The sequence below is a fragment of the Cololabis saira genome, chromosome 21, assembly GCF_033807715.1.
Source record: "Cololabis saira isolate AMF1-May2022 chromosome 21, fColSai1.1, whole genome shotgun sequence".
In the NCBI taxonomy this organism is placed as follows: domain Eukaryota; kingdom Metazoa; phylum Chordata; class Actinopteri; order Beloniformes; family Belonidae; genus Cololabis; species Cololabis saira.
The window spans coordinates 5,873,079-5,886,421 of record NC_084607.1 but is presented as its reverse complement, the minus strand read 5'-3'; the positions used below and the strand labels follow the sequence as shown (position 1 = coordinate 5,886,421).

General features: G+C 44.6%; 1 pseudogene; it reads left to right on the top strand.

Annotated features, from left to right (window-relative positions):
* The window catches only part of LOC133422557 (protein shisa-6-like), a 45,487-nt pseudogene that overhangs the window by 8,877 nt on the left and 23,267 nt on the right, over positions 1 to 13,343 (top strand).

The following is a 13,343-nucleotide window of genomic DNA, read 5'->3' as shown; positions in this document are numbered from 1 at the left end:
ACAGTACAAGGGTTAAATGCATTCATTGCAATTTTCACTTGTGAAAACACCAAGAAATCGGCCAAACTCCTGCAAAATTTGCCTTTTTGATCAATTTTAAGGGTAAAAAAACCCAACCAGCCTGGAATATTCTGGCTCCGTCACTCCTTTGTTCGGCTGCTGTCACGGTGAATCAGCCGTTTCCAGCCACAGTATCATTAGTTCAGAGTAGCTCGTGACCTTTTAACACATGCCATTACTCTCCCTCCTCAAGCTTTGCTTTTAAAAAATGTCACAGCTTCCACCCTTTTCTTTTGTCAGTCATTAAAGGGGGAGCGGGTGCTTTTTTATGTCCGTGGAGCTCCGGGGGAATAAAGCAAATGCCACCAGGAGTCGTGACGGGTGGTTCTCCACCACCGCGACAACGTCTCCAAATCCACCAGCAGCGCTGCCTCGACCGCTGCGGACATTCCAGTTAAATACATTCACATCCAGACGACATTTCAGTCACTTCAGTCATTTCAGTCATTTCAGTCATTCACCTGCTGAACAAAGCAGGGAAATCAGACCTAACCCTTGTGCTGTCTTTGGGTCAAGGAAGGAGGAAGAGAAGAAGGGAGGAAAGAAGGAAGGAAGGAAGGAAGGGAGGAAGGAAGGAAGGAAGGAAGGAAGGAAGGAAGGAAGGAAGGAAGGAAAGAGGAAGGGAAGAAGGAAGGAGAGAGCAGGAGGAAAGAAGGAAGGAAGGGAAAAAGGAAGGAAGGAAAGGAAGGAAGGAACAAACGAAGGAAGGAAGGAAGGAAGGAAGGAAGGAAGGAAGGAAGGAAGGAAGGAAGGAAGGAAGGAAGGGAGAAAAGAGGAGGGAAGAAGGAAGGAGAGAGCAGGAGGAAAGACGGAAGGAAGGGAAAAAGGAAGGAAGGAAAGGAAGGAAGAAAGGAAGGAAGGAAGGAAAGAAGGAAGGAAGGGAGAAAAGAGGAAGGGAAGGAAGGAAGGAAGGAAGGAAGGAAGGAAGGAAGGAAGGAAGGAAGGAAGGAAGGAAGGGAGAAAAGAGGAAGGGAAGAAGGAAGGAGAGAGCAGGAGGAAAGAAGGAAGGAAGGAAGGAAGGAAGGAAGGAAGAAAAGAGGAAGGAAGGAGAGAGCAGGAGGAAAGAAGGAAGGAAGGAAGGAAGGAAGGAAGGAAGGAAGGAAGGAAGAAGGAGAGAGCAGGAGGAAAGAAGGAAGGAAGGGAGAAAGGAAGGAAGGAAAGGAAGGAAGGAAGGAAAGAAGGAAGGAAGGAAGGAAGGAAGGAAGGGAGAAAAGAGGAAGGGAAGAAGGAAGGAGAGAGCAGGAGGAAAGAAGGAAGGAAGGAAGGAAGGAAGAAAAGAGGAAGGAAGGAAGGAAGGAGAGAGCAGGAGGAAAGAAGGAAGGAAGGGAAAAAAGAAGGAAGGAAGGAAGGAAGGGAGAAAAGAAGAAGGGAAGAAGGAAGGAGAGAGCAGGAGGAAGGAAGGAAGGAAGGAAGGAAGGAAGGAAGGAAGAAAAGAGGAAGGGAAGAAGGAAGGAGAGAGCAGGAGGAAAGAAGGAAGGAAGGAAGGAAGGAAGGAAGGAAGGAAGGAAGGAAGGAAGAAAAGAGGAAGGAAGGAGAGAGCAGGAGGAAAGAAGGAAGGAAGGAAGGAAGGAAGGAAGGAAGGAAGGAAGGAAGAAGGAGAGAGCAGGAGGAAAGAAGGAAGGAAGGGAAAAAGGAAGGAAGGAAAGGAAGGAAGGAAGGAAGGAAGGAAGGAAGGAAGGAAGGAAGGAAAGAAGGAAGGAAGGAAGGAAGGAAGGGAGAAAAGAGGAAGGGAAGAAGGAAGGAGAGAGCAGGAGGAAAGAAGGAAGGAAGGAAGGAAGGAAGAAAAGAGGAAGGAAGGAAGGAAGGAAGGAAGGAAGGAAGGAAGGAAGGAAGGAAGGAAGGAAGAAGGAGAGAGCAGGAGGAAAGAAGGAAGGAAGGGAAAAAAGAAGGAAGGAAGGAAGGAAGGGAGAAAAGAAGAAGGGAAGAAGGAAGGAAAGAGCAGGAGGAAAGAAGGAACAGGAGAATTAGGTCATTTTGACCTGAAGACAGTACAAGGGTCATGTTCTTCTCATCTGCTTCTCGTCTCCTTCTCATCTCCTTCTCGTCTCCTTCTCATCTTCTCATCAACGTTTCTTCGAGCGAATCATTTGCATTTCATCGCCTGAATGTTTGCTCTGTAGCTAGAAGTTGTCCAATAACAAAAAAGAGTCATGTGGAAAGACATTAGCATGCTACATTTGCAGCCGAGTACGCCGTTATAACTAATATAGAAACATGCAGCATGTGTTGCCTTCATTCTAAGGCTGATACAAGACTTTTCGTTTTTTTGCGGCTCCAGACATATTTGTTTTTGTGTTTTTGGTCCAATATGGATCAACATTCTCTTTCAACATTTTGGGTTGCCGACCGCTGCCGTAGCTCGTGGTCTGGAGGGAAACCAGACCAGGCGCCTCTTTTATTACCAATCCTCACTGACCATTTGTCAACTAGAGCCGTAGAGACGATGAGTGGTGAAGACGCTGACGGCCGTGACCACGAAGCAGCGGCTGGAACACGGATTAGAGTCTGTTTCTCAACAGTTTGCCTCTAGGAGCGCCTGTCTTCATTTCCGGTGCGTTTGGACTCCCAGACCTTTTCTGCCTGGGCTGTGACCTTCACCAAACACCAGACGTGTGAGTGAGAGCTAAAGCGTGTGATTTTGAGCGGCGCAGGTTGTATCGATCACTTTCTGTCAAGCAAACTGAGAAGCAATTTCTGGCAGCCGACAGGAGAGGAGCCGGCTTTTGTTGTGCAGCGATGACGAGACGAGAACTTCTCCCCGTTAGAATCGAAACAGGAAAAATGGCACATCATCTATTCTAGACCAAAGCAGAGAATGATGAAAACCACAGAAAATTATGTTTATAACACCTACGTATAAAACCTTTCTGGACCATTTCCTGTCCAGATGGGTCCAGTTTTAGAGAAGGTGACACATTTCTGGATTGTGTCCACATGTGGCTCTTGTTTGGTTCGTTTACTGATGTCACTGTGCACTAAAGACACTCCTGAAATCACAGGCATCCAATTCTGATGATGATATTATGGTCTTTATCTAATTGATTGGTAATCTGTCCTTTTTTGGAGACTGGTTGAGATGTTCATAAAAGTTCAAATAAACCGCATCAACCAGTTAACCACAACAGGGTTCAGTTTAAACAAACCAAACACAACAAACATAAATTTCAACTGTCTCGCAGACCGGTGAGACAGTTCCGGGGGCCGTCATCGGGGCCGGGCAGACCAATCAGGGAGGTCAGGCGGCCGTTCTCGGGACTGGGCAGGTTCTAGGGACAGAGTGGACTGGGTCCTTGGCAAAAAAAAGCGAAAAAAGGCAAAAAAAAGGCAAAAAAAAGGCGAAAAAAAGGTCAAAAAAAGGTGGAAAAAAGGCGAAGAAAAAGCCGGAAAAAGGCGGGAAAAAAAAAAGGCAGAGAAAAAAGGCAAAAAAAAGGAGGAAAAAAGGTGAAAAAAAGTTGAAAAAAGGCGGAAAAAAAAGGCAGAAAAAGGCGAAAAAAAGGCGGAAAAAAAGGCGGAAAAAAGGTGGAAAAAAGGTGGAAAAAAGGTGGAAAAAATGCGGAAAAAAGGCAGAAAAAGGCGAAAAAATAGGCGGAAAAAGGGGCAAAAACAAGGGCAAAAAAAGGCGAAAGAAAGGCGGAAAAAGTTGAAAAAAAGGCGGAAAAAAAGGCGAAAAAAGGCGAAAAAAAGGCAGAAAAAAAAGCAGAAAAAATGCAGAAAAAAGGCGAAAAAAAAGGCGAAAAAAGGCGGAAAAAAGGCGGAAAAAAGGCGGAAAAAATGCGAAAAAGGCGGAAAAAGGCGAAAAAAAGGCGAATTAGGAGGGGCCGGCTTTCGGGTGGACAGAATCTGAGGGGCCGGCTTCGGGGGACACCGGGTCCTCGGCAGGGGGCCTGGGTGTCAGCTGAAGTGCGTCCGGGACAATCACCGGAACAGTCTGGGGCTTCCGCCGTCATCGTCGATTCCCCTGGGGCTGAGAACACCTGGCCCCCCTTGAGCCAGGCGTGTTCCCCAGAAGGGCGACTCCTCAACACGGCGCATATTCTTCTCTGCCTCTCGGCGGAGGAACTCAAAGATAGTAATAGTGATAGTGGCTGGTCCGTTCTGTTACAAAATGGTGGTTGGTCGGACCCAGATGTAGGAGAGCAGGAGCAGGAGTTCCAAAAACTAAGATTTAGGAACAAAAGCTGCTGAGCAGGATTGCAAAAACACCCGGACATGAACACGACAAAGTACCAAAAACCTGAGCTGAAAACGGGGAGGGAGGAAACAGTAACGGAGCAGCAGGGAGCAAGGAAAGACAAGACCAGATACAGAAGGGTTAACGAGACACAGGTGCAGACAATCAGGGCTGATGGGAAACAGGAAGGTCAAACCAGAACTCAAACACAAAGACACGGGCTTCAAATAAAACAGGAAGTACCAAACCATAACAAAACCCATTTTACAATTCAAACAAGGTTATCTTATTATTATATGATTGTTACCTTATAGACTCAACAATACATTCATTCCAGATACAGAAGACTCTAATTAATTTTTTCCTGTGATTTTGTGGCCACATTTCTCTCCATCTTTTTCTTTTTCGATATTTAATTATCGTTATTGTCACGTGACCAGCATTTTCTTTGCGTCTCGTCTCATTTTCCTCAGGTGATAAAGGTTCGTTGACGACGATATTTAGTCATAATTTTCTTCTCGTCTCTTCCTTGTTTCATTCTCGTTTCCTTCTCGTCTCTTTTTGGTCTCCTTCCCGCCTCCTTCTCGCCTCCTTCTCATCTCCTTCTCATTTCTTTCTCGTCTCCTTCTCATCTTCTTCTCGTCTCTTTCTCGGTCTCCTTCTGATCTCCTTCTCATCTTTTTCTTCTCTCTTTCTCGTCTCCTTCTGATCTCCTTCTCATCTTTTTCTTCTCTCTTTCTCGTCTCCTTCTGATCTCCTTCTCATCTTTTTCTTCTCTCTTTCTCGTCTCTTTCTTGTGTCCTTCTCGCGTCTTTCCCTTCTTTCTCTCGTCTCCTTCTCATCTCTTTCTAGTCTCCTTCTTGTGTCATTGTCGTCTGCTTTTCATCTCCTTCTCGTCTCCTTCTCGCCCTCCTTCTCGTCTCCTTCTCGTCTCCTTCTCGTCTCCTTCTCGTCTCCTTCTCGTCTCCTTCTCGTCGCTTTCTTGTCTCTTTCTTGTCTCCTTCTCGTCTCCTTCTTGTCGCTTTCTTGCCTCCTTCTCGTCTCCTTCTCGTCTGCTTCTCATCTGCTTCTTGCCTCCTTCTCATCTGTTTTTGGTCTCCTTCCTGCCTCCTACTTGCCTCCTCCTTTCCTTCTCGCCTCCTTCTCATCTCTTCTCACCTCCTTCTTTTCTCCCTTCTCGCCTCCTTCTCGTCTCCTCGCCTCTTCTTGTCTTTCCTCAGGTGATAAGGTTCGTTTGACGACGATATTTAGTCATAATTTTCCGTGACGTAAGCAGCTTTAGCTGTGTCCAGTGCTGGATTCGTCCACATCTTACCCTGAAGGGTTGTTGTTGAGGTTCTGTCCTCCCTCCGACCCGACCGGCGTCCTCCTCCGAGACGTTGAGGTGTTCCAGGTCACCTGAGAGGGATGGTCTCTCAGGTGGGCCCTGAGTCTGACCCGGAGCCCCCCTTCTGCTGGAACCGTCCTGAAACTGTCCTGCTGGTTGGGTTTGGAGTTGATGTTCTGTTGTCGTACTCGGTCCTTTAGGGTTGGTGTCTTGTTGGGATCTGGGTCCAGTTCAACATTGCAGTTCTTATTTGTTGCTTCTGTCCTCTTCTGTTTCTGTTAACTTCACTTCCTGTTTTACTTTGAAGGAACGTTTTTGTCTTGTTTTCTGTTTTTTAAAAAGCAAAAAAAACATTCAGAACCACAGAGAACTCCATTAGGTCTGTTAATAATGAGGGGAGGAGGGAGTTCCTTCTCATCTCCTTTTCATCTCCTTCTCGTCTCCTTCTCGTCTTTTTCTCGTCTCCTTCTCGTCTCTTTCTCGTGTCATTCTCGTCTCCTTCTCATCTCCTTCTCGTCTCCTTCTCATCTCCTTCTCGTGTCATTCTCATCTATTTCTCATCTCCTTCTCGTCTTTTTCTCGTCTCCTTCTCATCTCCTTCTCATCTCCTTCTCGTCTCTTTCTCATCTCCTTCTCGTCCCCTCTCGTCTCCTTCTCATCTATTTCTCATCTCCTTCTCGTCTCTTTCTCATCTCCTTCTCGTCTCCTTCTCGTTTCCTTATCGTCTCTTTCTTGTCTCCTTCTCATCTCCTTCTCGTCTTTTTCTCGTCTCCTTTTCATCTATTTCTCATCTCCTTCTCACCTCCTTCTCATCTCCTTCTTGTCTCCTTTGGTCTCCTTCTCGTGTCATTCTCGTCTCCTTCCCGCCTCCTTCTCATCTCCTTACTCGTCTTTTTCTCATCTCCTTCTCGTCTCCTCGCCTCCTTCTCATGTCATTCTCGTCTCCTTTTCATCTGCTTCTCGTCTCTTTCTCATCTCCTTCTGGTCTCCTTCTCATCTCCTTCTCGTCTCTTTCTCATCTCCTTCTGGTCTCCTTCTCATCTCCTTCTCGTCTTTTTCTCATCTCCTTCTCGTCTTTTTCTCGTCTCCTTCTCGTCTCCTTCTGGTCTCCTTCTCATCTCCTCCTTATCTCTTTCTCATCTCCTTCTCGTCTCCTTCTCGTCTCCTTCTCGTGTCATTCTCGTCTCCTTCTCATCTCCTTCTCGTCTCTTCTCATCTCTTTTTGTCTCCTTCTCGTCTCCTTCCGCCTCCTTCTCATTTCCTTCTCACCTCCTTCTCATCTCCTTCTCGCCACCTTCTCATCTCCTTCTCGCCTCCTTCTCGTTTCCTTGCCTCCTTCTGGTCTCTTTCTCATCTCCATCTCATCTCAGATAATTGAATCTGGTGATCAGCAGTTCTTCCTCTTGTTAATGTGCAGTTTTGTAAACTATTTGTATTTTGCATCTGATTTAATGTTTTGGTGCATCTGCATGTGTCTGTATTTAATTACAGTTTAGTGTTTATAACGCCTTGTTTGAATTAATATATGAATAATATTTACACATTGTTGTGATTGATTAAGCATCAGGTCCATTTCAGTGATGCTGATATACGGTGTAATCTGATTACTATAATGGTAAATAATGTAATTTCAATCTTTAATATCTAAAATTCAGGTTTCATCTCCAAATTCAGTCCAATTTAACTCAGTTACAGTTACTTTTCCTTCCTTTTCTGAGGTGAGGGGGGGTGTTGGAGCTGGTTATTCTGCTAGAGGACTTTGGGACTAGTTAATAGTCGTGTCAATCCTTAAAAGCACTGGAGTCAATCCTCCAATAGTGTAGAAATAGCGGTAGTGCAGTCGCCACACATTATCTGATCTCAGCTGATGGATGAAAACATTTATAGTGAGTTCAACATCATCATCCACTTCTCTGTGTTATTGAGCTGCAGTTGAAAACAAGCTCTTATGGAAACTAGCTGAACCAGGATGATGTTCTACAATCACGCAGGATCAGGAAATAACCAGGTTTCTGTTTATGGTCTTGGTCTGAACTAGTCTTGGTCTTGATACTCTCTGGTCTTCGTCTTGATTAGGGTTGCAAAGGGGTGGAAAATGTCCGGTAAATTTCCGGAAACTTTCCGGAAACTTTCCATGGGAAGTTAAGCTGGGAATTTTGGAAATATTCCAAATTGGAAACTTTCCATGGGAATTATGGGAATTTATGGGAATTATTGGGAATTTATGGGAATTAACTGGAAATTGGGGGTAATTTAAACAAACTGTATCATATCCAAACATAAATGTAAATATTTATTTGTTATAAGCAGATTTCCATGCAAGATAATACAAAAACATGACATTTCAACAGATTTATTTGAGTAGAACTTTAGTTTTTATTCTTGTATGAACAATTATTTTAATGAACAACAAAAACATGAATGTTGAGTAAATACTAACTCACCCCACTCCCCACCCAATCAAAAAGTAATGCAAGTTAAACATTAATACCATTATAGATCAAATATATTTACCCATAATATTATCAAAACTTATTGACTTTATATAGTCCGTGGGCTCAAATGTGTGGCTTCAATAGTCTTGTGCTTTGAGCTCAAATGTGTGGCCTCCAGGCTTCAAGAAATCACCTGTGCATGTGATGGAGGAATGCACAGGGCGTGGCCTCAATAGCCCTGCAGTAAGCAATGTGCTGTGTGCATGTGATTGAGGAGTGTACTTGCATTAAATCTGGTTGTTTTAGCCAAGACTATGCTACAATATATTTCCCCCAACTATATTTAAGTTCCCTGTTAAGGGCCAACCTGCAATTCTGTAAATTTTTTATTTATTCCCGTTAATTCCCGTTAATTCCCATGGAAAGTTTCCAACTTTGAAAATTCCCGGAATTTTGCAACCCTAGTCTTGATAGTCTCTGGTCTTGTCTTGGTCTTGGTCTTTGATAGTCTCTGGTCTTGGGTCTGTCTTGGTCTCGGTTAAGGTGGTCTTGACTACAAGTCTTCACTGAGCGGGGTCAAGTAGTGACGTGGATGACAGGACAAGAAAGCAGATTAAACTGTCTTAAAAGACCGTGGTAGCAGGACTGAGGTCCAGAGACCTGGACCAGAGACCTGAACCAGAGATCTGCATCCGAACCGCCAGCGGACTTCTGGATCAGGGGACTCTTGTCTTCATGTTTGGAGGAAACCAAAGCTCAGAGCCACTGAAAAGCCCCGGTGGTGGGTTTTATTGAAGGGCCTCGGGGGTCCGGTGGACCCTGCCGGGGGGGGGTTACAGGTTCTGCAGGCCCCGTGTTACTCAGCACCAGAAGGACTTCAGAGCAGCCTCTTCCCTGATAACTCACTCGTCATTTCTTATCGAGAAACGCTTTATAGAAGCTGCAAACTGTGGCTCCCGCTGCACACGACGAGGCAACTGGGACAATGAAACCAGGTCAGCTCCGTCTGTGAAAAAGAAACGGCTAAAATGTGCTCGTCCTGGAAGGGGAGGAGTGCTATTAATACACCGCACATCTCCCAAAGTCACGGAGTTACGGGAAAGTGGACTGAGTTGACATTGACACACTTTAACTGGCCTTTCGTTTTCCCGGAGGAGAGGCGGCGCCCGTGACGCGAAGCAGAGAGGTGGACGCTGTCCTGACCTCACGTGTTCAGAGACGATGCTGAACAGAAATGAACATGCTAGGAATTTAGGTGTTTTATTTGACTCCGGCCTTTGTTTTAATGAACAAATAGAGGGAATGTGCATGACGTCACAGATGCGACTTCACAGCGGGTTACGCCCACTGAGTGTCCGAAAGACTGAGTGGGAGAAAGACTGAGTTGGAGCGTAAACTTTCAGTTTGAGCAACTGGAAAACATCTAAAATGGGAAAGAGCTGTTGTGCGATCGACTGGGACTCATAGATTTAGCAAGAAATCTGAGTTATCGTTTTACAGACTGACGAAAAATAAGCTTAAGAGAGACAAATGGGTCGCTGCAATTCACAGAAACAACTGGATTCCAGACACCGAAACGTGGATTTGTGGTTCCCATTTTGTATCAGGTAATGTTGGATTTTTGGTAGCTAATCTTAAACGTCAAATCATAAAGTTCGGTGTCCTCATCACTTTAATTTCTACAACAAATCCTGCCTTGAAGTCGGACCAAGCGTCAAGACTTTTGTGTGCCTTCAAGCTTTGCTAGGTGTATTTCCCCGGCGTAGAAATTAAGTACATATAAATATCAGGAAACTGGATTCGTGGCCAAATATTAATGTCCATGGACCACTGGTTCTTGGTAACTGTACCAAATATTAATGTCCATGGAACACTGGTTCTTGGTAACTGTACCAAATATTAATGTCCATGGACCACTGGTTCTTGGGGTAACTGTACCAAATATTAATGTCCATGGACCACTGGTTCTTGGTAACTGTACCAAATATTAATGTCCATGGACCACTGGTACTTGGGGTAACTGTACGGGTCACTGTCAAGTCCAACTGCCTTTCATTTAAGCCCATAATTGGCTGTTATCCCGTCTTCTCCACTAGTGTGAGTAAGGGGACTGGTCCAGTGGGGAAGTGACGTCAATGCAGACTCTCTATTAAGAAAGTTGTCCAGTCCTTTTTTTACCAGCTGAAGCTAATTTCCAAAATCAAATATTTTCTTATCTCCTGATAATCTCCACAAAGTTGTCCATGCTTTTGTTCTGTCTCGCCTGGATTATTGTAACGCTCTTTACACCGCTGCTCGTCTGATCACTGCAAGGTTTGAACATATCACTCCAATTCTGTCGTCCCTTCATTGGCTTCCTGTTCAATATCGCATTGATTTTAAAATTTTATTGCTTTTAAGGCCCTAAATAACCATGCCCCTAGTTATTTTAAAGAACTTTTAACCCCCTACCTGCCAAGGCCTTCTGATCATTCCCAGGGCCCGGCTTGTGACCAAAGGTGATGGAGCTTTTGCAGTCCTGGCACCAAAACTTTACAGCTCTTTACCTGCTGAGATCAGGTCAGCTTAATCCCCCACTGATTTTAAATCTTTACTAAAAACATTCATTTTTAGTGTTAGGATTTTATTAAATTGTTTAACCCTTGTGCTGTCTTCGGGTCCAGGGAGGAGGAAGGGAAGAAGGGTGGAAAGAAGGAAGGAAGGAAGGAAGGAAGGAAGGAAGGAAGGAAGGAAGGAAGGAAGGAAGGAAGGAAGGAAGGAAGGAAGGAAGGAAGGAAGGAAGGAAGGAAGGAAGGAAGGAAGGAAAGATGGGAATAAAGAAGTGAATAAAGAAGGAGGAAAGAATGAAGGAAAGGAGAAAAGAAGGAAGGAAGGAAGGAAGGAAGGAAGGAAGGAAGGAAGGAAGGAAGGAAGGAAGGAAGGAAGGGAGAAAAGAGAAGGGAAGAAGGGAGTAAAGAAGGAAGAAAGGAAGGAAAGAAGGAAGGAAGGAAGGAAGGGAGAAAAGAAGGAAGGAAGGAAGGAAGGAAGGAAGGAAGGAAGGAAGGAAGGAAGGAAGGAAGGAAGGAAGGAAGAAGGAAGGAGGGATGGAGGGAAGGAAGGAAATAAGGAAGGAAAGAAGGAAGGAAAGATGGGAATAAATAAGTGAATAAAGAAGGAGGAAAGAAGGAAGGAAAGGAGAAAAGAAGGAAGGAAGGAAGGAAGGAAGGAAGGGAGAAAAGAGGAAGGGAAGAAGGGAGTAAAGAAGGAAGAAAGGAAGGAAAGAAGGAAGGAAGGAAGGAAGGAAGGAAGGAAGGAAGGAAGGAAGGAAGGAAGGAAGGAAGGAAGGAAGGAAATAAGGAAGGAAAGGGAGAAAACAAGGAAATAAGGAAGGAAGGAGAAAAGAAGGAAGGAAGGAAGGAAGGAAGGAAGGAAGGAAGGAAATAAGGAAGGAAAGAAGGAAGGAAATAAGGAAGGAAAGATGGGAATAAATAAGTGAATAAAGAAGGAGGAAGAAGGAAGGAAAGGAGAAAAGAAGGAAGGAAGGAAGGAAGGAAGGAAGGAAGGAAGGAAGGAAGGAAGGAAGGAAGGAAGGAAGGAAGGAAGGAAGGAAGGAAGGAAGGAAGGAAGGAAGGAAGGGAGAAAAGAGGAAGGGAAGAAGGGAGTAAAGAAGGAAGAAAGGAAGGAAAGAAGGAAGGAAGGAAGGAAGGAAGGAAGGAAGGAAGGAAGGAAGGAAATAAGGAAGGAAGGGAGAAACAAGGAATAAGGAAGGAAGGGAGAAGAGAAAGAAGGAAGGAAGGAAGGAAGGAAGGAAGGAAGGAAGGAAGGAAGGAAGGAAGGAAGGAAGGAAATAAGGAAGGAAGGGAGAAAACAAGGAAATAAGGAAGGAAGGGAGAAAAGAAGGAAGGAAGGAAGGAAGGAAGGAAGGAAGGAAGGAAGGAAGGAAGGAAGGAAATAAGGAAGGAAAGAAGGAAGGAAATAAGGAAGGAAAGATGGGAATAAATAAGTGAATAAAGAAGGAGGAAAGAAGGAAGGAAAGGAGAAAAGAAGGAAGGAAGGAAGGAAGGAAGGAAGGAAGGAAGGAAGGAAGGAAGGAAGGAAGGAAGGAAGGAAGGAAGGAAGGAAGGAAGGGAGAAAAGAGGACGGGAAGAAGGGAGTAAAGAAGGAAGAAAGGAAGGAAAGAAGGAAGGAAGGAAGGAAGGAAGGAAGGAAGGAAGAAGGAAATAAGGAAGGAAGGGAGAAAACAAGGAAATAAGGAAGGAAGGGAGAAAAGAAGGAAGGGAAGGAAGGAAGGAAGGAAGGAAGGAAGGGAAGGAAGGAAGGAAGGAAGGAAGGAAGGAAGGAAGGAAGGAAAGAGCAGGAGGAAAGAAGGACAGGATAATTAGGTCATTTTGACCCAAAGACAGTAAAAGGGTTAAGAGTTTAAGGGTTTTTCTATAAGATTCTACACTGGTGGTTTTTCTCTAGTTGCAGGATCAACTCCTGTTTTATGACTAGGCTGTTAAAATAGTTCAGATATTTACTCTTCGTTAAGAGAAAACAATAAAGAGAAACAGATGTTTTAACACTGATGGGTCTTATCCGTTATCTGCGTTGACATCTTAAGTAGGAAGCAATAAACGGACATACGGCTGAAGGTCTGATATGGTTCGGAGATGGGGTTTACGTACAAAGAACACCTCCCTTTTTAGTATAAATACGACTGGATCCATGACCACCGTGTGCATTTCTCTTCTACCTTTGTGGTTTGAGAGAGGTGTTTCTCCGGCCGGAAAACATTTTGCATGATATAATAAAAGTTTGTAATAACTCTGATTCTGTTCACTGGTTTTCTTATGGTGCACCAGACAAATGAACATGAGGGTCTTTCATTAGAAAAGCTTTTATTGTGGTGTGAATATTGTTATTAATTTTAGACTTGGTTATTGCTGTCTTATGTTCTTATCCACTATGCACTGTATTTTTATCTTGATGTGTTTTATTGTTCTTGGAAGCACTTTGTAACTTTGTTAAGAAAGGTGCTACTGTATATAAATAAAGTTCATTATTATTATTATGTTCCTCCCTCTCAGAGCCCTGGCCGACATCCTGAAACAGCAGGGGCCGGTGCCGATGGTCTCAGTACGACCACGAAGACATGGCAGCGATCGACGGCTCTCCCAAAGACGAGACGCCGGTCAGAACCTCCAAGAACCACTACACACCGGTCCACGGCAAGACGTCAAACCACGGTAGGTGCTGCGTCCTCGGCCCGTGATAAGACCTCTGATAAGGGAGCGGTTTGTCAGGCCGAGACTCAGATAAAAAGATATTAGATAACAAAAGGCTTTTATTGAATTCACCGGAGACCTCGGACCGAGTGACAAATAAATGG